Genomic DNA, 27955 nt, shown 5'->3' with positions numbered 1-27955 from the left:
ACCTGGCTGCAAACTCCATGGGGTTTGGTGCCACCTGGGGTAACCACATGGGACCCAACAGGCCATCAGACATTTTTCAAAAGGATCTTGGAGTCTAAAATTAACATGACTCCATAGCTGGCTATGTTAAGCTTTTGTCATACTTATCTTTTTCTAGTTCCTTATTATAACAATGTTACGTGAGATTGGCTAATAGCACCAGGCATTTGTCCCCATATTTAGCTTGAATAAGCATATTAATTAAAGCAAAAGAATACAGTATTCTTCCCCCCCCACCTAAAAAAAAAATAAAAATCAAAGGAATTACTCCATCTGTGGTATTATTACTCACTCATGGTATCTACCAGCTGGTAGCTCAGGCTGCAGAAAGGTTCCTTGTAAAGAACAGTAAAGTTACTTCACTGATCTTCAAACTCCTCCTTAAGAAACTCTACTTTGCCTATTAGAAAAAAAGAGGTAGAGATGTTTAGAGAGCTGGCATGCTTAAGACTGCAGGCTATGGGGCTCTCTCTCCTGTCCCATCAGAGCTGAGCAAGTTTCCTTGCCCCCTTGCCCTCTTCATGTGCTGGCAGATGGGTGTAAGCTCTTTGGGGCCCAGAGTTTCATGGTAAGTGCCAAGCACAAGTTGGTCCCTGTCCATAAATGAGACATGAGTGCTATGTTAATATGAAGAGTGACTGGAAATGTTTGGTGAACCAAGTGTGGGATCCTTGTCTCTTCCACTGCAACCTCATCACAGTGACACTTGCAAGTCATCCTGAACCAGGTAAGGAGTTGGGCCAATGTTTCCTGATGGCAATGTTTGTATCGCATACATTGGCCTGCAGCTACCAACCCTGTAAATGCAAAAGCCTGAAGGCTGACTTTAAATGCAAAAGCCTGAAGAAGCTGAACTTTTTTGCACTGCTACTAAAACCACCTCCATGATTGCTCAGATCCAGTGAAGCAGCACTCCGCTGTTTTATGCAGAGAAAGTCCCACAGTCAAGCAAAAGACGAATAATAGAAGAAACTAGATTTCTATTAATGTGCTGCATGAGTCCTCAAGGTACCTATTTACCAACAGATGAGGGGTATCTCTTTCCTCTGAAAAGCCAAATAGATGTGTGTATGTGCTGGGGGTGATCAAGGATTGCAGTCAGATTTCCTGCCCTCCTGGCTGGCTTTAAGGCATATTTGGTTAGATTCTTACTCTTATTCATACCCAGAAAAAAAACATATATTTCTCACTTGATTGCTGATAATTTTTTTTTTTAAAAAGTCTCTTATCTTTAGACATGCAAGTTGGTGTCTCCAGAAGTGTCTGTGAAAAGATTGCTGTCACCTACGACCAGCTGCAGAAATGGTAAGTGAAGTTGTATCTTTACTTCATCTATCTGTAGGTGCATTAGAACATAATGGTTGTTATGAAAATGTAGTGCCCTCATCAGGGGGTTTAATAGCAATTTTTACCTAGATAATCCACATCAGGGTTAGTGACATCATGAATTAAGGATTTGGCAGTGATGAATATGGGTTACTCTCATAGAGGACCATTATAAGAGACTGATCCCTAGACCTGCACATCTGCCACATCTTCATTAAAAATGTCCTGCTGACAATGTTGTGCAATTCCTGCATGCTCCAAAGAAAGTTTCAGCCTTAATATATTCTTATAGGAACTGTTTAGGGATATTGAGGCTACGTAAATCCATAAAGGATTTTTCCTAACCTACAGATATTCACTGTCAGGAAACACATGCCCATGCTCTGTTGAGTTTGGATTGAGAAAAGCCCTTTTTGGGACATTCATCTGGGAAGTGTGCCAGGTAAGTAGAAGTTTACTGCCTTATTCTGACTCAGTCAATCCTTGAGGCAAGGTTGTATTTTAGGAATATGACATTGGCATCACGCTGTGAATTTTGGAAGAAAGGACTGTCAGTGTGACAGTCTGTGTTTATCTCCTTTGTCCCAGAATAGTTGTCCATATGAAAACAGGTTAAATACATTTACTCCCTCTGTCACCAATTTTTCATCTGCTGTTCTGCAGGCCTCAAACACCTCCTGCAAAGAGGTAACACAACCACCATATTCACACAGTGGTGAGATGCATGGGATCCTCTGCTTCAAAACTAGGCATTCAGGAGGACACAAAGTGGGGTGGATATGTATCTCCTATGATTCCCTGTGCAACAGCTTGGAAGTTACCATTCCCTACATCAAAGTGAGACATTATCTTATTTTTTATATCTTTGAGCATGTACCAAGTGCAAATTTTAGGTAGAATATGCTGAAACTGAGAAAAGTAGGCACATTTAAATTTTATTCTGACTAGTTCAGCTAATCCCTGCAAAACAGGAGGACTGCCAACAGTTTTTCATCCAGCTAACTCACATTGAACATATCATCACTAGTTACTTAAAATTGAATCTGTTTTTAATAGAAAAACTGCTACTGGAATATGAAACATGAAGTAACACATAATTTTTCTGCAAAAGACTAAGCTTTTAAAGACAGTATTGTAGTCTGTAAACAGACTGAAAAAGGTAAAAGGTTATGACTGACATTAAGAGTAATCTACATGTTCACCAAAGCCTAGATGATCTCAAAGCTGTAATTATTCACTGACTGTAGGTAGCCTTATTTTGATATTTGCCGTACGTTTATTATTCATCACAGCAGATTATCACAGCATTACTGCAACAAATTTTTCCTTTCAGTAAAATCTTATTTTCAGGTAATCTGGACTTTTTTTTTGTCTCCCTTCACAAAATCTCCTTTCATCAGCTTCCAAGCCTGACTAATAGCCAGCTACTTCGGTTTTCACATGATTTTCCCTTCTCACATTTTATACAAATGATATCTAAAACTCTGTAGTGCAAAGCATACTTTTAAAGTTTGTAACCACCAAATGTGTGTGCATGAAAGCAAGAACGCTTGCCTCTCTTTCATACTACAGGGCAAACAGCCAGACATTAAAGGCTTTATAATTAGGGACTTTAGCAGATTGTAACAGAAGATGTATTTGCTTATTTTTGCTGTAAAGTCAATTATGAATATGCAAAATTCAAAGTGTGAGTGACCAGGCCACACTTAGCAGAAATAATAAGACTGCAGCCAATTAAAACAGAAAAAGGTTGAGTTCTCAGTTTTCTGCCCAGTATGTTTCTGATGATGACACAACAACAGCTGTGAACTGCCAAAGTCATCCCAGAGAGGTGGCTCAGTCTAGCCCCTGCCAAAATGAAGGATTTGCCCTAAAAGCCTGATGTTCTTGCCACAATTTCCCACGTAGAGGAACTGACAAAATGGTTGCTCAGCATATGTGAATCCTTATACCAGAGAATCATTTCTTTATAGAAATATCAGTCCCTTGAAGATGCAGTTTAAATAGACAGGACGACAAGTAACTTTACAGCATTAAAATCCTAAAGTTTCTGCTTTTAATCTTTCTAACAGGACTATCTGAGTATCTTTTTGTTAATTGAACACTTGAAAACTGTAATTGAAACAGTATAAACATTGTTTTTCTTCTTCTTCTCATAATATAATCATTACGTGAGAAACACTAAACTAGACATTTGACTTTATTGATCTTTTCATGGACTAACGGAACAGGGAGTCATTTTCTGACTAGGCTAATTAATTGATAGACTAATTCATTGATCAGGTTCTCCATAGCATAGTTGGTATTGACAAACACTGAATCTTTTTCCATCAGTTCTATTAGTTTGCACCAATTACTTTGTCTGTTTCACTTAAGCAATTACAACAGCTCAAAAGCGACAATCAGATTCTCAGCTGGTGTAAATCAGGCTCTCTCTGCTGAAGTCAGAGAGCTGTGCTGTTTTACTCAGTTCAGTTATTCGGTCCTTAAGATTTAATAGTGAGCTTTAAAATATCCAAAACAATAACATGGATATCTGAGGCAAAAATCATCACAGTAGTTGAAACATGTTCATCATAGCAATGAATAGCAGCCATGTTAAAGGCTTATGTATAGATGCAAAACTTTGCTCGTAATTTATACACGGCCTTAGAACACTATCAGGTGCAAAATAAAGTACCTATAGACACAGATAACCATTCTAAGTCACATAAAACTTAGGTGTTCAATAGACTCACGTTTTCCACGCATAGGTTATCTGGAAATCAGGCCCTATAAGAATATCCTGCTTGCAAACGGCCACTGCCTTCCAGATACATGGAACACAGCCATTTCACCATATGTGAAATCTGTGTTTAGACACCTGTGATTTTTTTAAAACACTCAACTTGCTGAAGGATTTTAGGAGAGTACAGTGGCTTGTGCAGAGCCTTCTTACTTCTGGATCACTATTGAAAGAATGTCCGGACATGGACACTGCTGCTTCACCTGTTGAGCAGAGCCAACAAAGACACAGGGTCACCAACATACCGACAGTGAAAGGAAAAGAACCACATGGGAAATTAATAATGTCTGTGAATTTTCAAAATAAAGACCAAGCAAAAATAAATAAATTGAATTGATTGTTCCCTGCATAGATTTTCCCTAACAAATTATTTTTCAGGTAACCAAGGCACGGTAACAAAGTACACAGATGTTACACAACAAGGAGAAGCTGAACTGATTTTTCAGATAATGATGAAGAAAATTTCCTTTCAGAAACAGACCATCTCTATCACACTGGTCAGTGTTGAAAAATGTGAGTCAATTTACACTTTCCATTCATCTCTGTTCTGCTGCTCCTAGAGCATTATAGAAAAAATGAGCCCGTGCAGGAAGTTGTCTTTGTGCTCTGAATCTACCTCCCAGCTCTGAATAACTGAGAATTCATTGAATATAGGCATTAGAGGTTAGTTCCTTTTTTAAAGTCTCCAATCAGTTTTTCTGATCTTTGCATGCAAAGATAAAAAATTACATACTCTCCAGAGACACCAGCAATAGCAAGAAGAAGTCATCATGACTAAGAAAATTTTGCTGAGGCAGTTTCCACATACTGATGTAAACCCAATTACTTCCTGTGCTCAACATGCTCATGGAAGCTTCCTCTTTGATGCATGGTATAGGGTAAAATAAAGTGCACAGTCTTCATTAAAATGAGTGTTACTCCCTGGCATGATTAAAAAGAAACTCTGACGTGTGCCCTGCCAATGATATTTGCCCCAAACCCATGTAAATGCCAACATACAGGTCATATTTATAGCGTTTTTGCTTAACAAAGGGTAACCAGAGTGCCACATCACTCTGCATATGAACGCCATGGGGAAAGGAGGCACATGCAGGCAAAAGTGGATGATCTTTCTAAAAGAATGTTTTGCACCCTTCACACATACAGAGTGAGCGATTTGCAACACAGAATTCAATGACCTGTAATTAAAATCAATAAAAAATCAACATTACAAAACCAAAACAAATTAAAGCATAAATTTAATCTCTGTTTCTCATTCTGGCATTTTTAATGGAAGATTTGCTCTAAAACTATACTATAAGTAGGCTGATACATACTGGGTATGTCTTAAGGAATCTTTCTTAATGTAGTACAATTATCATTCGTTATATGGGAAAAGAGTTGATCTACCATCTTCTTGGCTGATTTGCAGCATAGAGTAACCTGTCCTGACTCTGATCACAGGCCAGTTTTACACAGACACTTTTACTTTATCATAGTGGCATTTATTCTTTATCAGTGTCCTAACAATTGAACAGTAAACAGCATGATTTCATGCAAGATCAGGTCCCATGGACACAATGAGGCTCAGAACTCTGCAACTTTCCATTTTAAAGGTTTCGTTTTTTGTAAGAGATGTAGAATATGCAAAAGCAGAATAAATCTATTCTATTCTCATATTTTTCTATTTTTGATATGCTATTGTTTGTAGTAGTTATATATGCTGCAGGACAAAAAAATTATTTTAAATGTTATTAAACTATATTTTTCTTATCTAAATTCATCCAGGGAAAAGCCATCCTAATAGGGCTGTTTTTTCCTTCTGAACATCAGCTCACAATTTCATCTGACCCAGCTGTACACTGGACAACTCTCATTTACATGTGAGATCAAAGGCCTTCCATTTATTACCCAGTTTATTACCCCAGAATTGAGGACCTAAAACATATGAGGCTGATACAGCCTTTAGTTACCAACAACTGGGTTATCCCATTGACTCAGTTGGCCAGGATAGATAGACTGACCTTGACATTGTCAACACCAAAACAACTGACTTCCAATTCAACTCCCTGCATTCTTCCAGACCAATGTTCCATTGCTGTTTGTCCTGGATGCAGTAAAGTCTTGTAGAGCTGTCAGCATTTTCAAACTGGTCTATCTCACCTAGAGAATTACTGAAAATAATACCTTGACAGACAGACAGACAGACAGACAAGGTCTGGTTAATGTCAGATGCAGCATTTAGTAAATGAGGCATCGTTACCAATAAGCGTATTTGTGCATTTTGAGTCCTTCAACTGTGGTCTTTTACAAACTATTTGGAAAACTAAAACAAAAAATAAAACAAACTAACAAACAAACAAAACAACCAGATAGTTTTTTTCACATTGAAATCATTCCACAACTGACAACTGATGGGCTCCTGAGCAACCTGATCCATTAGGTGGCATCCCTGCTTGTGTTGGGGGGATTTGGAACTAGATGATCTTTAATGTCCCTACCAACACAAGCCATTCTATATCTTAGTACTTGCAAATTGCAGATTTCTATTGAGCAGACTCTTTTGTGTTTTTCATGCTATGATCTCTTACCTCCTTTGAAACATTTGCTCTTGCCCCAGGTCAGAGTCAACACATGGCTGATGTAGGATGATTGCTTCTGTATTTCTAGGCTTTGGCCAGAAGGTCGCATCCTGGCATGGACAGAAACGGCAACTGCCTGTGGCACCACACTGGCACACCCAGGGTCACACATTAAAACTGACCCTTGCCAGTACCTGGATTACCCTACAGCAGACACTTGGATATACAGGATTGTGCTGCCACTGACACTAGAGAAAAATGCTGTATTGTATTGGAGATACTTCTGGAGGGAAGAGCCCAACTCTGCTCCTTTGGCTTCCTCCACTTCCTATGGAATGCAGGGCTGGGCTTCCACCTTTCCCCAAGCCCTCATTCTTGGGGTGACAATATTCAAGTTTGCTAGCCTTGATGAGGAGCCTTGAGCCAGCTTTGGCTGTCACAGTGTCTGCAACTCGTCATTTAGCCCATGGCTGTGAAGTGCAAGAGTCTAAGATTTAAAGACTCTACAGAGGCACTAGGTGACTTAGGTTATATCTAGTTATTCTGCTATACCTTTTTTCAGGATCTCCACAGAACTACCTCATTTGCATTCACAGCAGCAGGTTTTCCTTTTACCCCAAGGAAATCTAAGGGTCCGGCTTTGTGCTCCTCACTTACAATCATCGTAATTAGAAAACTTTTTTCTTTTTCCTTTTTTTTTTCTCTGAAAAATTTCAAAACACTAAGTTTTCTTACAAACCAATAAATTAGCTATAGAATCTGAGATGAAATTCCAACGTTGTTTCACCACCAGTTGTTTCAGCAGAAACCACAGGCCACCAAAACCACCGGCCACCAAAACCACCAAATGTTTAAATCAATTATATCTCAACATATAACAGTCCTCATGCTTCAAAACTATGCTCAGAAGCTGCCAGAAAAGCAACATTATTTGAATGTTTTATTTACTATTACCGTTTTCACCGTGAAAGTTCATTCTGTCTTCACAGTGACAATAAGAAACAATTACTGAAAAGGGTACATAGTTCTCTAATTTAGTTTTCAATAGTTGATGAATGAAATGGGAAGCGTTGACAACACTAGGTCACAGAAAAGTCATTTTGGTAGACTTCTGCTCCCCTCTGACAACTAATACACTGAATAAGGATGGTCCTACACAATGTCTGTTCATGCAAAAGCTTGGTTTCTTATTATTGTTGAACACAGCAGAAATCTGCCTCCTCAGTCTGAGCAACTGTTTCTCAATCAATAATTAAGTAACTTTAAGGTCTAGATCTATACAAAGATATTGATATTTTCACTGAAAATGAATCAATATGAACACGGTAAAGCATCTGAGTAAGCCTTTTTAATGGCAGTGTTTTGGCTGTGAGAAGTAAATTAATTGATTAAATGAATGACAAATATTGGACAACCAAAGTAAATATTTTCACACTTTCACAAACCTTTAAAGTGACTTATTTCAATTCTTTTCTTTGTTTCCCATCCTTTTTCCAACTTTGTCTTTTTTATAGAATTTACAGGCCTTCCTGTGACTATGCAATGAGAGTTACATCTTTTTTATTTTACATTAATAAGTAGAGTTCAGGTGAATTGTAGCAAAGGAAAAGAGCAAGCTGAGATTTGTGGAAGGAAGGACACTTTCTAGGTGATAAACTGTAAGGGATCCTACTGGAAAGGCCACAGTAAGAGAAAGGAGATCTACTGGAAGACTGTAACGGAAAACTCTACTGAGAGATGGGAAACAATAAGGAAGAGGAAAATACATTCTCACCTTTGGTTTAGTGGACTAGAAATAGTTCTGGATAGGTCTTTTCTACCGTCTTCTTAAGAGACATATTTGTAGGAAGACCCAGACACACAAGCACAAAATTTTCTAGCAGTTCCCACAGAGATGCCTATACTTACAAAACCCTCAACTTGATCTCACAAGCTTTCTGGGCTCACAGCACCATGGCAGGACCAGCGTGGACTCGTGTGAAGGCTGGGTTCACATGGGAAACCAGAAATGCCCTGTCTTCTGTGGGTGAATTTGTAGCAGTTTGCTGCAGGTTTGACCTTAAGGCTCAGGCCAGAGCAGCGCTGATTCTCTCTGAAGCTCTGATATCTTACAGCTCTCTCTAGAAACAACAGCAGAAGCTGCTGGCCAGCAAGCCCACTCCAATGATTCACATGACACAGCACAGTCCCAGCAAACACTGGGGCTCCAGGGTTGGCTCTGCTTCTAGAGGTTTTGACAGTGAGCATTACGCAGCTTCTTGAAGTAGGACTGTATGTCTGGAGGGCCACTGGTTTGAAAAACTCCCCAGCAGTGGGAAACCACTGCAGCCTGCAGACTGTCAGTGGAGGTCACTGAGGCTGGGTGAGTCTTTCATGCCACTGAGGACAGAGAAGAAGAAGGGGGCAACCGTGAAGAAGCCAAGAGAGAGAAAAGTGACTCCTTTCTTCCATTCACACTTTCTCATGTTTTAAGCTAACACATTCAGTTCAAGGCAATGCTATTTTAATTGCTGGGAGCAGGTACAGTACAGCCTCATCCAGAGCCTTCCCCAGCATGAGAAGGGAACAGACACCAAAGTTAGGGCACTGCTCTTCAGGTATTTACACATGTTTACTGTGCAAAGGGAGGGGAGAAATGTAAAAGGATAAGTGGGACAGCAGAAATGTCATCCTTATTTGTCCGGACATCCTTCTACTGGAAGAGACAGTGAGCTTCCCTAAATTCCCTAGCCTTTCTTTTTCCATCCTTCTTCTCTTTTACCCTTTTCTCTGTTTTATTTGAGTTCATAGTTTTTTACCATTAAACAACAATTTCTTTTATTGTAAAGAACCGGATCAAAGAAACCTTGCACTAGCCCTTTGTGTGTATGCAGTTACCAAGTGGTAGCTTGATTCTTGGACCGTTACTTTTGTTGCTGGTCACAGAATAATTCTTTGCAGCCCCATAGCTCCTGCAAGCTATTGTTGGGACTTCAATTTTCTGAAAATATTTTTTGAGTTGGGTAGGTTTTTTATTATTGTTAAATGGACAAACATTCTCATCTGTAAAGGTTGAAACTCCACTTTTTCCATCTCTGCCCCTTTTGGAATTGTATGTCCCCTGTGGTGTGCAGCTCAGAAGTCTTCACTTATGTACTGGTAAAAAAAAAATCCCAAGAAATGTAAAGAATGAATGTGTGACAGAATGGAAAATACTGAACTACAATAATTATCTCAATATTGCACAAAGAATTTGCATGATACAGCAGACCCCACTCATAAATAAATATTAATCTGCTTTGCATTTAAAATTGAAAATTAATGTTAGAGATGGTACACAATCCACTTTTCAGTGTAAAAATGTTTTCCCCTTTCTTTTTTTAGTCAACATTCACCACTTTGAAATCACATGTCCCATTTTAAGCACTTAAGATGTGACTGGTTTGGTTACTTTTAAAAAAATCTTATTTAATATTTATGCAACAAAATCTGATGATTCCTGATGTGTTTCAGTTTTAATCATAATCTAGTATCATGATTCCAGTAAAAAAGTGTGCCTTTGTAGCTGTTCAACATGGCACAGAAAATGTACCAGAGCAGATAGATATGACTTCCCCATCCCCAGAATGGTAAAAGTCGCATTGCCTGACACTGATAAAACTTCGTTATTCTTAGAGCACAACCTGTGAACTAATGAGCCAACATTTACAGCTCCCCAGACTCACTGGAATATTAATTCACAGACATCCAGATCTTCAAGAACAGCAGGAAAGAAAATAAAAATCAAAGTAGAAAGCAGAGGGAGAAAATCTAGATGTAATGTGAGATATTACTTCTTAATCCAGGGTGGGGAAATTTTGTCTTGCACAAGGTCTGTTCTCACCCTATGCATGTATCTAGACAGGGCAAGTGTGAAACCCTTTCTACTCACTTCCTAACAGAGCCCCAGCCTTCACTGCAGCGCTGAATTTGGAACGGAGGGATGTTGAGTGCAGCTTAGGTTCCCCTGCATTTTGACTTTCCCAGATCTATTTACATTCCTTCAGTAATATATGACATTAAGGGATTCTCCACCATGCAACTGGCATGCTTGAGAGTGAGTCCATGTGCGGTACCCTTGCTCTACCACTTGGGTGATCCCCATCTCTTTGCAGCTGCTGCTGAAGGCCAATGCACTTTTGTAAATCTCCATACTGCCAGTTGTCTGGGGAACACAGAGATTACTCCCTCGTGTTCTCCACAGCTAGGCCAAGCAGCTGAAATTGTTGGGGCAGCCAAAAGCACAGAGTTTGCAGTTTACCAAGTCCTTGCAACAGTAGTAGTTACCACCAGTAGAAATTGTACTGGTGACACATCATCTTGTCTTGATATGAGGCAAAAGGTGCAACTCCTCCAACCGCATTATCTCAGCTGGGGAGGCCATATATGTTGCAAGAAGCCTTCCAATGTGCTCTGTGGGTGCCTATATATCACTCCAGTGGGACAGCCCTGGCATCCCTGCAGAACCCTAAGGGCAGCCTGAGCCCAGTCTGAACTCAGAGAGTTTTAACATCCCATCTCCTCTCTGAAGCAGGAAACAACTTCACCCTCCTAGGGACCCTGGCACTGCAAATGCAGCTAAAATGCTGGATGGAGGTAGCACAGGAAAACATGCACTGGACAGTGCTCCTACATAACGTTTGCTTCTAAGCAAGGTGATAATGTGACACAACATGAGATAGTGAGTAAAGGGCAGTTGGATCCCTTTACTATCACAAAGCAGCAAGAAAGAAGGAATTTAAATAAAAGCAAAAAACACATTGAAGGGCATGAAAGAAAAAGTATTGCCCTGTATTCTATCTATATGTTCATAGACTTCCCTCCTTGGGAGATTTCTGATCATCTCCGTTACAGCCTTCTCAATTGTATGCAGATCTTTCTCACCACCTGTCCCCCATCCTGTGTGTGAAGTGTACCAGCAATGACAAATTACTTATCTGATCATTTTTCCTGTTTTTCTTTGTGGAGAACAGAAAATGAGTGAAAAAACAATTTTTATAGTTGTTGTAAAATTCATTAAAACAATGTTTCTTCACTGTCCTTCAAACATGGTTCTCAGAGTTTATAAACAGCTTTTGTTATTAGTCAAACGAAATACTGTGCAGTAATACTTTAACTCTCTTTTGCCAGATTATCAGTTATTTCAAGCAAGTGTTAAAATCTCCATCACTGGCAAAATGAATTATGTTTTCTTTGTCAAACTTGCATCAACATGCCCATCAAGCTGAGCTGGAAAACACTCTTTAACAGCACAGCATAGGTGCTGCTGTTTGTGATTGCAAATGCACCTGAATCTAAATTTTGCAGCTATAGGGGCCTCTTGCTTTGCAAGAGGTTTTTATTTTCAGACAGACTTTCAGATTAGTTTGCCACATTTCAATATATTTTTAGTCCTTTCTTCTAAGTTCTTTTAATTAGTAAGTCTGACTCTCCCAGACATTACTTTTATTTTATTTGATAAACATGAATAATCATATTTTTTTTCTTATCTACTCTCATTTATGTGGCTTTCAAAATACTCAAGCAATTACAGCTACATAATAAAGGCTGGAACACAATAAGTAGAGTTCATTCTGTTTGGGGGAAGTAAGGTGGATTAGTTTAACTCTTCAGCTAACATTCATGAGTCATTCAGTTCTCATTCACAAAAATAAGTTTCCTCCATCATTTGTAAATATGCAATGAGACATTGACACAAAGTCCTGGTACACTAATAATTTCACAAGGTATTTGAGAGACCACTCACATACAGTTTTTCACTTTGTAAGCAATGGAGGTTCATTACTTTATAGGCTGTAGCTGCTGTTTCAGATATGGGAATAGTATTCTAGAAAGACAGTTCTGCCTACAAATGAGAAAGACCAAATTTCAGTAAGATCACTTACATAGATTGGTGTTAATATTTGCTATAAGAATGTACTTACTTCAGTAGTGTGTAATGGGGGAAAGAAATGTGGCATTAAGATGTCTCATACATAGAGACATCAAAATCTGCTCAGTTCATTTCTGCCTAACCTAAAGAAATGGACAAGCTAATATATCACATAAATTTTACTGATGAATGTCAGGACTCTGATACAATGCAAACTCATAGAAAGCACTGTAAACAACATCAATCTTTCTAAAGGCAAGGCTGAGACAAAAATACTATTACCATATCCAAGGATGGAGACAGTTTGTGTGCCATCCCAAACCAATTTTACTGGGGAATCAAAACTTCCTTAAACCTTTTTTTTCCAGGGTCTCTAAAGGAAATAAAACATCATTTATACACCCAAACAGTATTTGGCAAGAGAGAGTGTGCTGGCAATCTAGAGAAAAAGAAGACAGTTTGGGATGGCAGCTGGCCTGAGAAGCAGCTGCACATGACCAGTGCCTCTCAGAGCTTGAACACCTCGGCCATGCCCAGGGCAAAGTCCCCACCCACCACCAGTGGCAAACTTCAGATTCTCCATTCTCTTTGTGTCACGGCTATTATTTATCTGAATAAATAAAACACCAGTTCAGAACACCTAGTAATGCCTCATTTCTTAGTTATTGAAGAAGTAACAAGCAAATCTGATCAGGCACAGACACTGCTCCTGCAATCACAGGCGACTCTGAATACTTCAGAACCATAGAAATTGACATTGAAACAAACGACAACACAAATAACCATGAGGTCTGAAAAGAAGGACCAAATCATGGGGAATGGTGCAGTGAAATCGGCGCTCAAGAGGCACTCCATGCTACAGAGGTACTAACTCTCTCACTTCAGTCACCATGTTCCTGAGAACATCCTGAACATGGATAAATCCAAAGGACTCAGAAATTCATCCTGAAAGATGGTACAAAACTACTAGACCAGATCACCTACTCATCTGCATCATAAAAGCACAGAGCTTTCACAGAACCAAGAAGCTTAGGTTCTGCCCTGAAATCACAGAATCATATAATAGCTTGGGTTGGAAGGGACCTGAAAGATCATCTAGTTCCAATCCTCATGCTATGGGCAGGGGCACCTTTCACGAGACCTGGTTGCTCAGTGCCCCTTCAAACCTGGCTTGGAACACTTCCAGGGAGGAGGCATCTACAACTTCTCTGGGAAACTCGTTCCACTGCCTCGCCACCCTCGCAATAAAGAATTTCTTCCTAATATCTAATCTAGACCTACTCTCTTTCAATTTGAAGCCATTCCTCCTGGTCCTGTCACTACACGCTCTCATAAAAAATCCCTCTCCATCTTTCTTGTATGCTCCCTTCAGGTACTGGAAGGCTGCAATTAAGTCACCCTGAAGCCTTCTCTTTTCCAGGCTGAACAATCCCAATTCTCTCAGCCCTTCCTTGTAGGAGAGGTACTCCATCCCTCTAATCAACTTAGTGGCCCCTCCTCTGGAGTTGCTCTGACTGGTTGATGTCCTTCCTGTGATGGGGGCCCCAGACTTGGATGTAGTACTCCAGGTGGGCTCTCACCAGAGCAGAGCACAGAGACAGAATCTCCTCCCTTGACCAGCTGCCAACTCTGCTTTTGACAAAACCTCTACTAAATCTCTATGCCTGCAAACAGGAAATCCTGCTTTTCAAATTCATAAAATCCAGCTCTTTAGTTTGTGGCACAGATTTTAAACTAACATGCTGTTTGATTTCTCTTAACACGACTGGACCCATGAAGTGTGCATGCATGTCGGTGTGTCCCTCTTGTACCCATTTCTACTGCATTTCACATTTCTGTCAATAGAGCCTCCAATATTTGAATCCACTGATAGAACAGATGCAGTAATTGCAAACAGCTGTAAAGTATTACTCATCTTGCTAATCAAAATGACTTTCTGCTAAATAAACCATGAAAAAAGCTTTTCCACCATCAGTGAAGTGGAGTGGAAATGATACAGACTGTAAAGAGTCCACCATGAAAGTAAAATCAACAGATCAAGTGTTCTTACAGCAGTGATTCTACCTGCTAATGCACATTTCCAAAATTGTTATAGAAATTTCACTATGTTTAGGAAAATGAATTTGTGTAACAACACAAATGTTCCTCCAGGTATTTTACATGATACCTCCAGATACACAGAGCCTTGAAGAACTGCTTTATGCTTTCTCAAGATTCATAATCTGAGGGGAGATAATTGCCCCATATGGTTTTGCTAGATGTTCATTACATCCTATACTATCTTATTTAAAAAACCCAAACAACTCAGAATACTATATATCCACATCAAATATGACAAAAGGACTGTTTCTGAGCTTATGGGAAGCACAGAAGAGGCTGGCAAATCTCCTCCAAACAAGTTTGAGGAAAAAAAAATCACTCCGAAGTCAAACTCATGTCTGAGAACTCTAGTCTTTCATTAGTCTGTCCCCTAATGAAAAAGCTCCTTTTCTAGCTCATTGTGCTTCAGTTATCCTATTTTCTAAGTCATATTCTTTAATTCTTAAAAATGCTATTAGAAAAGATATCATCTCTGGTTATATACTCTTCCTCTATTCCCTTATGCCACTTAAGCACTTATTGCTGTGGGCCACTCCAGTATAAAACACTCCAGAGGAAACAACGTAGCCCTGAGTTATTTCTCTCACTTCTTTGGGTCACACTGAATTAGGAAGTAAGCAATCTTCTTCCACAGCTTTCTGGTACCATAAATGATTTGCTGGGAACCTCAGCTCTTCTATTATGAAAAGTAACTAGAATTTAAAAGGCATATAAATTACAGATGTGCTAATTTTGTGCAGCATGATGAACTTCCTACTACCAAGTCTATATATCTGCAGAGAGGGGAAGAAGAGGGAAAAGTAAATGAGACACATATCTGATTATAGCACAGGAGCAGAAAGAGTAAATCTACTTCCTTTCTGAAACACTTTGTATTCTCCAGCACTGGATGCAGTCTCCACCAAAGGACTAGGCAAGCTCTCTAGATCAGTTCCCTTTCTGCTCCAGTTTTTACTGTTTTTCTCTCCTCAGGTCTTTTTTCTTTGTCTTGAATCTTTTGTACTCTCACAGTCATCTATCCCCATTTAGTGCCACGGCTGCAGCAGTGTGACCTGCTGTCACACCCAAGAAACCCCAGGAGAAACACTGCACAACTTCGAACCACAGCATCTCTGCCACAAACAAAAGAAACCATAACAGGAGAGCTCAAGGTCACTGTCTAGGCTAACATAGTCTACAGTGACATAATCCTCTCTATTAAAAGGGTCATTGTAAGACTATGATAGAATAAACTGATTTCTCCCATGATAATCCACTTCTTGAGGATCAGAGAAAGCATCAGAAGAGCTGCGTACAAAGTCTTCACCAAATTACTCTGTGACACACTCATTTCTCCTTCCTGCTCTGCCCACTTTCCAAATAGTTCTTTGATTTTTGAACAAGAAATGCAAATGGAGAATCAGATACTGCTTTATCAAAAGCCGCATCCTTCTCATAGAGCACATAGTGTACGGAGGACATTTAAGCTATGTCAGCAGCAGTGAATGAGGCTCAGACACCTCCACATCTTCAACTCCCCTCAAACTCTTGGTAGCAGCATGAAGAATTTTCCCTTACACATGGACATTTCTATGCTACTTGTGGTTGCACCATTTGTGGTTTTCACAGCTAGTGAGTGCATCTTCTCACAATTCCTGGTAGTAGCAGTAGGCCTATTTTACAAATAAACAGAAGGCTACAAAGACCTTTCTGGGTGAGTGAATTGCATTGCAGTCACCATAAAATCCCTCTCAAAGAACTGAAACTGCACCTTAAATATATTAACTGCTTGCCCTTGATATCCCAGATGAACCCTGCCCATTCCAAGCCTACATTTATCCATGCTTTCTTTAGTCAAAGGCAACAAGACTTAGAATCATACAGCTTATTTTTCCAGGCAGCAACGCAGCAGAGCCAGGCCTGAATCTCAGCCTCTCAAGAAGCAGCAGGTTTCAGAGCTTTTTATCATCTGCCCTCATGCAGGTTTTCAAGAAAGCCACATACAACTCTCAAATGTCAGTACACAGTTTCTAAGTCAGTGTGCAGCAGTGTGGGGTAATTTCTTTTTACCAGTTTCTCTCCATCTACAACTCTCAAAAAAGGCACTGTGGCCCTTTTCTCTGCCCATTAAATTATACCTTTCACTCTGCAGCCTCTAAGCAGCCTTCTGTTGTTCTGAAAAAAAATTTGCAAACTCCATTTCTCACACCTTACAACTCCTTTCATGGTAATATCCCCACCACAGGGCCTCATTCAGGTGGTGTTCCAAATCCAGAAATTTCCTCCCTAAGAGTTTGGGCTTCTCCTACTAGAAATTTTCAGAATGTAACATCCACCTCAAAGTGTGAGAATTGAAGGAATAAACTCAGACCACGGAGTAATGTGAGATGATAATTCTAAGAGAGGCTAAAAAGCAGGAGTGGAGCTTGTTCCTGAAACAGAAATAGGGAGCAGAAAAATGAAAGGAATTTCTGGGGAAGCATTTCCTTTGGGAAAAAAACCCAAAAGCTATAACACATTTCAAAGTGCTTTTGTCTCCTCTTACTGACACTGAGAGCCCAAACCAGACTGTAAGAAACACAAGGACAGTCAGAATAAGACTGTGGTGGTCTTCATTTAGGAAGAGCTTCCTTACTGTAGGAAGGAGCTTCCTTACTGTAGCCCCCCCAACTTTCCTAAACTGAACAAGAAGCAAACCCTACACACTACCAGCATAGCACCCAAGAAAAAAAGATTATACGATATGCCCTCGATAGTCCATTAGCAATATTTGTGCTCATTACCAGTGAGATGTGTTTCACTGAAAGAGCCACTTGGGCAGGAGGGGCACTTGAGGTAATTAAGAATGTATTTACATTTTATAGAGCCATTGATGCCTTTATGTCCAAGGAACCCACATTAGAAGTGTGCTCAGGGTATTTTCCTATCAATAAATATTAAAATGGTTAATCTGCACTTGGTCTGCTAGCTACCTGCCATGGTTGCAAGCTGTTAGCAAGCAGTAAAAAGCAGACAAAAGAATCTGTCAGAAAAGAAACCAATCTTCCAATCTATTTCTTTTTTCTGGGTAAGTTTCCATTTACTCACTGTCTTATTTTCATGAATGAAAGATAGAATAAAAAAATTGGCAAGAGTCTCAAATTTATAACTGTAAGAAATAAAATGAGCTCTTGATTTAAGTGCACTTTTAACTAAAAAAAATTAGTTTAGAATGATCTTTTATTAACTGAATTCTCAAACATTTCCCTGTTCTTCTGAAATCATCTTCAAGTGCAAAACAGATCCAATATTATGTGTCCATTTACTTAAGTTCTGCTTGTGTCTATTCTTCCTGCTGTCCCAGAGTGTTCCTGCTAGACACAAATCCAGAAACAATAAACGGTAATCTAAACTCATCACAAAATCACCTTAAGAAATGCAGAAAGTAACAGGAATTAATCAGCTGAACAGGCAGTCTTCCATTGCAACCCTTGTTATTTAGACAAGTGTAGCTAATATACATAATGTAGCCATAAATAATTAAGTAAAATAAATTACAGCCCAACAAAGTCCACATTAAACAAGACAGGCCTCTCTGAAAGCCATGCGGGACTTACTATCTGAAGATCAGAGTAAAAAATGAAAGAGCATGGCTCGCATGATCTGTCTGTTGCTCTAATTTTTAAAGATGATACCTAATCATTGTAGAAACTCGTGCCTAAGAGAGCTGGACTATGCTAGAACTGATCTGAGTCATAAAGCAGGATGAAAATGAAAAATGAAAAAGAAATGAGTGTGTACATTTTGCATCATGCTCATGTGGTAACTCTCATTGTCATGACTCACAAACCCAACAAAAAGAAGAAACTCCACCTAGAGCCGTAAATTCTAGTCAGCCTAATTATTTCACGTGTTGCAGCCTGACTTTAGTTATTCAGAGGAGAGAAAGGCAGATCCCTGATGCACCCTTCCATAGTGCTGGACATGGTGAAAATAATAAATTGGTCATTGGGAAACACTATGTTTCCTGGATAAAGAACAGCATATTTCATACTCGTCTCATAGCTGCCTCTTGATGGCAGTAAATGGTTTTGCCATAGCTGTCATATCTCAGCAGAGAAGTCCTGCAAGAAGAGTCTACTTCCACTCACTTTTACAACACCTTTCCTCCATGGCTGCTGACGTCCCATACCCTCCTGGTTCGCAAGTTGCAACAAACAGCTTTATAATTTGTCAGTTTTTAAAGACCACTGCGAGCCTTTTGCTGAAAACCATCATGACACATTGACCTAGACCTACAGGTAAGTCAGTAGTTTGGAAATTATTCTGTTTTCCCCAGATAATTGCCCTGGGTCCCAGGAGTGGAGATGTGGCATTTCCAGTGCATCAGAGTGACTTCCAGGGGAATTACATCAGGTTTTGGTGTTGCTCCCCCAAGCACTTAAAAATCTTAAAATTAAAAAAAAAAGTACCTTTTGATGCTCCCATGTCTATTAAAATGAAAGCTCAGCAACATCTCAATTCCTCTATCCAGAATAGGCTTTGTGGCCAATGGAGTAGAGGAATCAATGTCTCTTCCTTTTTCCATAGTAAGATCAGACTCCCACATCCTACAGATTTGGATTTTTTCCCTTCAATTAGTCTGAGAAGAATTGTAAAGAGAAGTGCAGCTCTTGCTGAAGTCAATGACTGAAAATCTGAGCCTTGATATCTCAGTGTCTTGAAAAGGACCTGCATGCAGAGAGGAAAGGAATAATGATTAACAAACTGCCTTCTAAACGTAGGAACTCTCACCCAAAAATGGAGTATTGGTGCCTGCTTGAACTGCTGCCCAGCTCCTGTCCAGTTTATTTCCTATCTGGTTAGAGAGAAGAACACAATTAGTACAATGAACATGGTGCTTTGGAAAGATTTTTCATCCAAGTAAATGAACTTGCACTAATAACAAATGTTTGATGATAATTCAGGACTGCACCGGGCCAAGTAGGTTCATCCCACAGTAAGAGGTAATATGGAGATAACTCACCCCTAGCAAGAGGATGGAAAAACATTTCTGAGTATGCATTCACCATTACCCATTTTGGACAGATGCAGAAACAACTTTCTTGTATCTGCCAGTTCTGCTGGTCAGCAATGCTGCATGGATGCAGCAGGAACTTGACTACATCTAGCAAAAATCTTGGCACATTCCAAAGCTCCTGAAGTGCTCCTTGCTCTGTGGCCATGGGTAGTAGGAAAGCACTCCATATTGCACACATTTACTATGTGTATCAAGAGTCCTGCACTCAGGATTGAATGTGCAATCTCCCCAAAGTTTAACTGAAGGAACCCTTCAGGTCTCTGAACCCACCTCAGCAGCAAGCACAGCTGGATCAATACCCTGTCCAGTGCTTTACATGTCATGACAGTGGCTACTGAAAATTACTAACAAAAGAACAGTTATTTTGGAGGCTGGAGACTATTTATCAAGGGGTAGTGATGAACTAGGGTTGAATTGGGTTGGGAGAGAACTAGTGGGTGAAGCAGCCACTTTTAGTATGGGTAACTCTTGCTATAGTTTCTGAAGCTTGTCTTTATTCTATCTAATAAGTCATAGTATGGCATGGGTGAAGATTCTTACAGAATGTATTTTTCTAAGTACGGTAAAACTGTCAGACTATCTGCCAGAATTTATTTCTGATTTGTTATGAGGTTCAAGAAAACCTACCAACCAAAGATTCAAGACATAGCTCTGTCAAAAGACATTTACATTACCCATAAGCATTTCAATTATACACACCAGGCAGAACTGTAAATTGTAAGATATGCATAGATAAATCAGATAATATGTGGCAAAGAAGGCATACAGCAGCAATATTAGCTTGCATATCAGAATCTTAAAAAGCAGACACAATTAAGAGGCAGGATAAAAAATAAATACCTTGTGAACCTTTCAAAAGGCCAATCACATTGTCCTTATTTTAATATTGTTTAACAGTAACACTTAATAAGGGGAACATCATGATTGTGTGAACTAAATTTTCAGTCATAATGAATGCTACAAATTTAACCTCCCAAGTTTAAATAGGGTACAATGCCTTGGGAGAGATGCAAGAGAAATTATTTGATAAAGGTGATGGTTTTTCACACCTGAAAATAATGTTTTTCTTTCAGGCTCTCTTGATCAACAGTCTGTAGCCACACATTAAAGACAGAATCTCAAGATTTATGGTGTATACTTGTCACTACTTGCATAACTTACTATGGATAGAGAATCACAGAGATTTTGAACATAATTTCCTACACTCCAGGAGATTAAATAGACTACATTTGAAGAAGGCAAGAAGCAACTATGGTCCCTGGATAGCAGAAAGTAAACTTCAACCAGTTTCTGCATCGTTTATTCAAGAAGTATAGTCTTGTCTCCTACATTTAGGCATAAACATCCTGTGCAGGAAGCATGTGTATTTGATTTAAACAATTAATTGCATGGGAGTGGATTTCTGTTACGGCTTTCCTGGCAGAAACTAAAATCATTACATAAATCAGCTGGAGAATGACAATATTACCTATATAAAGATTGATCGAACATTCACAGCTAGAGTTTGTTCTTTTCCCCATACTCATCAATATAGAAGCAGCTGTGATCTGAAAGCTTTTCTGGGGTAAAAGGCAACACTAAAGAGCATGCTGGAAGAAAACAATCACCATATCAGAGCTATTCCCCAGATCACTGTTCAGTTCTATAGTTCCTTCTTCATCCATCATGCTTTCTCTGATTGCTATTCATTTCCTTATTTAATGAATATTGTAATTAATACAACACACTTAAAGATGCACTGCAGATATTTTTTTTTTAAATTATGCTTACCATGATATATCCTGAGAGGGAATATTAGCAGCTCTATTAAGTGATGCTCTCTTGTTACCATGATAAATGTGTATTCAGTGATAGATTTAATGTGAAAGCCAGTGAACATAACTCACCAACAAACCTAAATCATGTATCATCTATTTGAAAACTGTCATCTTTTTCTAACAGATAGGAAGTGTTTTCCTGGGGAATCTGTTGCTTGTTATACTCTGCTCATCAGAGGTACTAGTGACATGGTAGCATTTCCTATAACAAAGGAAAAATATAGTCATATCCAAAATTCACCCAAAGAGGGAATATCTTTGTTGGCTTCAGTGGTCATTAATGAAGACACTTGGACTGTATAAAGCCAAAGTATTTGTCACTTTTAAATGATTTAACTGTTTTCTTTGCTTATTATATACATGTACTCTTATGTTAAAGCCCTGAATCTTATGCTGGTAAGTATAGGGTCAAGGGCACTGGTCCTACTGTAAGTGGCAGGCAAGCACTTGTTTTGAACAGTCAGTGGTATTTAGAGATTGTCTGGTTTCTGTTCTGAAAAAAAAACCACCACAAAACACCAAAAACAAAACCCTGAAGGAGTTTTATCCAGATCAAGAAATCTTCTGTTTGGAGTATCTGGAATGGTTATCTCTGAAATGGTTCTTGCATTTTCTTTTTTTTTCAGTTGTTTTGGGTTTTTTTAAGTTTAGTATTTTTTAAGCCTGTATTTGAAAATTTGTTTTAAAAATGCTCTCCAACACTGGAATTTTTAGTTTTGAGAATATTGGAACAAAAATTTTTGATTATTGCCCTTACCAACGTTGAATACTATTCACATTCTTTCTTTCCCATATAAGATTTTGATTTGGCTGCCATTTTCCAAAGAAATAGCAGGGGGAAAAAATTGTGCCCTGATTTAGTACAGACCTCAGCATGCCATTGGATCTTTTTTCAAGGAGGTTGGCGTTCTTAGAGGAACAGAAACTGGGGCACTGGGGATTCTCCTGCCTATTTCCCCGATAAAGCATAGGTGACATATTTATTTTAAGATCTGGATCCCTCTCATAAGGTCATTTAAGCTCCCTCACAGCTTGCTCACTGGAGGTACAAAAAGAATGAACTGCCTGAAGCTGACCCAGAGTATAGGTTGATAAACACTTGTCTTTCTTTTCTTGCTGAGCACCTGTTCATGAGCACCATACAGCTCCCACAGCCACACTACAATTTGAAACACAAGGAGATCCTGGGATAACAAATTATGGAGTAGTATTGTGTTACCTACACCAACCATACCAGTCCTAAACCCTACTCTTTGCCTCCCTTTGCACTGTAAGAAATAGCATATAATACCCACTGCCAGCAGTGTGGAAGAAGGGCTGAAAATGGATTTCTACGAGTTCAGGATTCAACAACTTCTGTCTGCTGAATTGCTGGAGTAGTGCTGTTCTGTGCATGGAGAGTCTGGGGATCTTTGGAGAGGTGCGTGTGAGGGATGGTATTGGGCTGGTTGGTGCCTTTGTTCCCAGACAGCAGATGAGAAGCAGATGTGTTCCTTCCCCAAACAACGAACATTAGGAAGAAGCTCCTTGGCTTGCACAAAGGCAGAGATCTGACTCTTGAGAGTCTACTAGTGAATTTAAAAAGAGAGAAAATAATGACAGATTACAGTGTTGTGCTTTTAAACTCAGTCTTCAGTACTCCCTCTCCCAGTGCCTATATGTGTCAGACCCAGAGACAGTCTTGCTCAATAAATGTGTTAATAGTCTCTGTTCAAGACAGTCAATGCCAGATATGCTCCTGATTTAATTGAAGACTTAGAGTACCAGGACATTTAATTTCCTTCTATAAATGATAGTTATGACTATATGACTAAATGACTTTTGGTCATTTTTAGTTCTTCAAGTGAAAGAAATAATGAGCCTGTGAGTAGATTTTATGTCTAGTCCTGAGGGTTTGACTCTAGCAGAGCTCCTGCTGTCCTTGATGACTGGAGGGTTGCTGTGCATGTAAGACCCTCAGAATCTGGATCAGTACACTTAAGAATGTGCAAAACTGGTACAACATGCCAGTTGATCAGAAAAGGTGGATCAGAGCTATTTTCGTCATTAAGGAACCGGAGCTGCCCTATTTTAGTGTTTGTTATAAGAGCTATTTTTACATGTCAGAGTCTGGATAAGAAATATCTGAAAAATATGATTTTCAATCAGTGTGAAATACTTCCTTAAAATTCCTTAAGTTGGTGATGCACACCCTCCAGGCACCTTTGAAAATGTTGGGGAGAAATTTGCCTCTATTGAAGTCAGTGAGAGTTTTACTACTGAGCTCAATTGTGCTGCATCTTGCAGCTGTCTACTGACTTCAGTCACTGAGTTCTCTGGTTGGCTGGCTTATTTAAAAGGTGCAGGAGGAAAAAGACTGTCTAAAAACAATTTTTCCACCAACAAGATGATTACTGACTTATTTTCCATTGTAAACCATGCAAAAGTGTCACAACTCAGTAAAAGGAGTGTGTTCATGCATTATTTCTAACATTCTTCATATTTATAATATATATACAACAGAACAGGTTTGCAATTTGACCTTTCTCTGATATTCTAGTGATTTTATCTCATTAAGGGGTAAGGATAAACATAATAAAAGATCTTTTGTACAGGAATGTGCCTGTAATATTCTACCTAACAGCCCAAATCACCACACCTTGTAACAGTAGCATTACTGTGTCTAGGTTACATCTACTGCTGAACAAAGAACTGTACACGTGGTTTACATTTTCTTCTGGCTTCACTGAACATTTCTACAAGATTCATTTTAATACACTGAGAAATGGCAGTTCCGTAAATGTTTATCATTAATGTACCAAATGAATTTACTATAAAACAACTAAACTAAACGATATTTTGTAGACAACAGTCAGTCAAGGCCTGAAATTTTGACAAATAAGAGATCTAGTGACCATAAGTCTTTTTGACTCTGTCACACAAAATAATTGGTAAGTGTTATGCCTTCATGCTTGTAGAAGAAATAATATGAAGGGGAAAAAAACCCAACAGGTACGGGGTCAGTAATAGCAACCTCATAGAAATACTGTAACACTGTTGACATTAATAATTAAATGTACAAGAAATCTCAATAAATATTAAGTTATTTGCTAAAGAAATCTATGCCAGTGTCTTTTTGCATGTGCGTGAAGACAAACTGATTTATATCAGAGAAATGAGGAATCTGTTTTAGTCGACCTTGCTTTTTTCTCCTCCGATCTGCAGAATTATAAAGCACAAATCTGCTTAAGTTAGGCTTTTTTACATTTATAAAGGGCCACACTTGATTTAGCAATACTATTTTTATGTGTAATGACATGAAATCATTTATTATACATTCTGCTAATCTTCAGACTTACATTTTGACAGGATTAGGAATTTATACAATATGTAGACTTTAGGATGCACATTAAGACTGAGGCACTTCAATACATTTGGTTTTTTGCAAGCCAGGACCGAGTGTTTGAAACAATCATTTTGTGTTTCCTGCTCTCTGAACAACAAACCACAGTAATCCTTCTGATGGTAATCATATTATTTTCTGTTTAAGATTACATTTTGTTTGTACATTTTTAGTGTCACTTAAAACAAAATTCAGGAGGTTTTCTTTTTAGATATCTTTTAGGAGAAGTGAATGTTTTAAGAAAATGACATAGAAACTGAGTTTTCTAAAAGGTATAAACTTCCCAGTATGTATTTTATAAATATTTAAATGAAAGATGATCAGAAATGTATAAATAATTGCGTTAACACTTTACATACTGTTACTCTGTTCTACAGCTCAGTAATAAATTGATTTCCACACTGAGGGGATTAAAGGACCTAGATTTGATGAATGCAGAAACTGCTTGTTTTTTCTTTTCTTATACATCAAGTTGCATCACTGTTTTTGATACCCAGACTAGTTAAATATGACATTCTATTGAAGGTTTATAATGGTAATTGACAAAATTATTTCCTTAAAATATTAATGCAGAAATTTACAATGCTTCATTTTCAATCTGAGAGAAGCTTGTTATTCATTTGCATGAGAATGGCAATTTAGTGTGGCAATAGAAAGCTCCAACTGCATCCCTGCACTTTATTGCCTTAGGTTTGCAAACTGCTTTAACAGCCATCAGCCAAGAAATGTACATGTCATCTGCAAATCACAAATCACAGATCTTGACTCGAGTGATTGCGCAGGGAGAAGTGCTGAAGGGTTCATAGTGGCCAGAACAAGACTTAAAAGTGATGTGAAATAGGGAGCAAAAAGGGCTGCAATTGCCTTGGAGCCTAAAATAGACTGAGCTTCAATGCCATGGAAAAAATCACCAGCTTCTCCATCATTTCTTTAAAGGTCAGAATTTTTGTAGGTGGATTGGGAGTGCAGTGGATTGCAGATGCGTTTAACAGCAGGGTATTTTCCGCTGCCATGACCAGTTAAGGAAGATTTTCAAAAACACATCTGCTGGTAAACAGTTTGGCCCTACTCTGGGTCATCTGCCTTATCTGTGCTCATTGCTGCATGAATTCTTACCTGGATAAAGTCCCAAACCTCACATCAGTCAAAGTTAGGCTTTCAGTACAGTCCATTACATTTTTTAGAGAGGTAACTCCGTGGCTTTCGGTTGGTTTTATGATGCAGGTCTGCTTCTTCACAAATGTATGAGGCACACTGGTAGTAGAGACAAAGCTTGCTCCTTTCCACTTCCTATTCACGTTTCACTCGTCAGAAGGCACAGCACATCATGAAAGAATAAATGAAAGGAAAACAGATGACTAGAAGAATAACAAGGGCTCAAGGAGAGAATTTATCTGTGCTGCAAAAGGAGGCTGTGTTCCAATACCATTTTGCATCATTTCAGACCACTAATATTATGCAGAAATTGATTTAAGAGGAATTCAAACACAAATTGCCTGCAAAATGATGTGGAAGGCAGTAAATCCATTTTCCTTTTCAATCTCTCTCACTCTGCAGGTGACTAAATGCCCTTGGTTTAAGATTTCTCTTCCTCCACTCTGTTGTAATAGAATCTGAAGTTCTGTTTGGAACTGGAGAGGTTAAAAAATAATCCTCTTTATTAAATGGGTGAACCAAAATGCAATTAAATAGACAAAGATCTTTGCAGGTTGGGTTTTATGCTGAAGAGTGTCTACACTTTACACATATTTGTATGATACTTAAATATCTCTAAGTAATTTAACTTTTCTAAATGTTTATTAGTCCATGGTGAGCGCACTGGATCCTCTTCTGGGATCAAGTTATGAATTTATAAGAAGTGTAAAGTATTTAGATAGTTTCAAACATATTTCAGAGCACTTGTAACATATGGGGAATGAATTCTACTTGGCTATTCTACTGTTAACTTCAGAGAGAAATGTAGGCAGTTTAACCAGCTGAGATTCTTTGTACCAGTAATAGCTGAGCCTCTTTGGCTAATGGTTATTATGAAGAGGGTGTTGTTTCTTTTGGAGTTCCTTCCCTCCCAACTTACACCAGACAGAAATGAGCTTCTGGAAGAACTGAAAATTCTTTTTGACATACTCTCCTTTGAGCTGAGACATTGGGAGAGCCTCAGAAAGCAAATTAACTAAGAGAGGCAGAGAAAAGATAACTTAATGAATGCACTCTTAATGAAATCCTCTGCCTTGGTTATGAAAAGACATTTTGCCAGGGTAGTCTACATCTATGCAATCACTACATCTAACTCAAGAGGTTTGTGGTTATGTCTTCCAAAATAGCTCTCAGAGTGCATCTGAAAGATTTGTCTGCACATTTATTATTTGAAGGTTATGGTGTTCACACCTTTGACTTGAATTTGCAGTTTAAAAAGAACAATGCCATATTTTTGTTCAGTTTTTTTCTCACCTTGTGTTCACCTCCAGTGGCAACTGCTTTTTCTACTGCAGCCCATCACCAGGGGGCTTATAACACCGATCAAAGTCAACAGGTACCCCAGAGAACCAAGCATTAGTTTTTAACATAACTGGGAAGCACTGCAGAAAAAGCAGAGGAAAGAGAGAAGGGAAGGAAACCAGAGCCACTGGTACTTCAGCACTTAGTAGGAAACTTTATCTCAGCTGACTGAAGCCCTCATCTCTTTGATACAGCCCAGGTTTGCAGCTCAACCTGGGTTTCAGAGTTCCTTGACAGTTTTAAGTGTCCAGCATTTTTTAACAGATGCTGCTGCCACACTGAGGAAGAGCTATGATTGTACATTACTATGTTCCCCCTTTGCTTTCACTTACCCAACATGGAGAGATTTCCTTCCTCTTTTTTAAACTCATCTGACCATTTAGACATCTTAACAGAAAACTGTGTTGCTTCTGCTTTTGTACTCAAGCTATCTGTGAGGATCATAAGCCTATAAGCCAAGGACAACTTTCTCACCTAGCTCTTTCTCAGGTAAATCTCCTTTGCTTTATCTGGCCATACTC

General features: G+C 38.9%; 1 long non-coding RNA gene across 2 annotated transcripts; it reads right to left on the bottom strand.

Annotated features, from left to right (window-relative positions):
• Nucleotides 1-331: 331 nt before the first annotated feature.
• Nucleotides 332-27939, bottom strand: LOC127477992 (uncharacterized). 2 transcript variants are annotated; one of them, XR_007907093.1, is made up of 5 exons: nucleotides 27387-27939; nucleotides 26055-26228; nucleotides 19132-19390; nucleotides 6154-6316; nucleotides 332-439 (listed from the first exon to the last, which is right to left on the bottom strand). It is a non-coding gene; the product is annotated as an uncharacterized LOC127477992 (long non-coding RNA). The 2 variants fall into 2 exon arrangements; XR_007907092.1 differs by having other exon boundaries at nucleotides 26055-27939.
• Between the last annotated feature and the right edge of the window lie 16 nt (nucleotides 27940-27955).

The sequence above is a fragment of the Manacus candei genome, unplaced genomic scaffold, assembly GCF_025592945.1.
Source record: "Manacus candei isolate 608988 ecotype Guabito, Panama unplaced genomic scaffold, ASM2559294v1 h1tg000005l, whole genome shotgun sequence".
In the NCBI taxonomy this organism is placed as follows: Eukaryota; Metazoa; Chordata; class Aves; order Passeriformes; family Pipridae; genus Manacus; species Manacus candei.
This window is presented reverse-complemented; position numbering and strand designations above follow the sequence as displayed.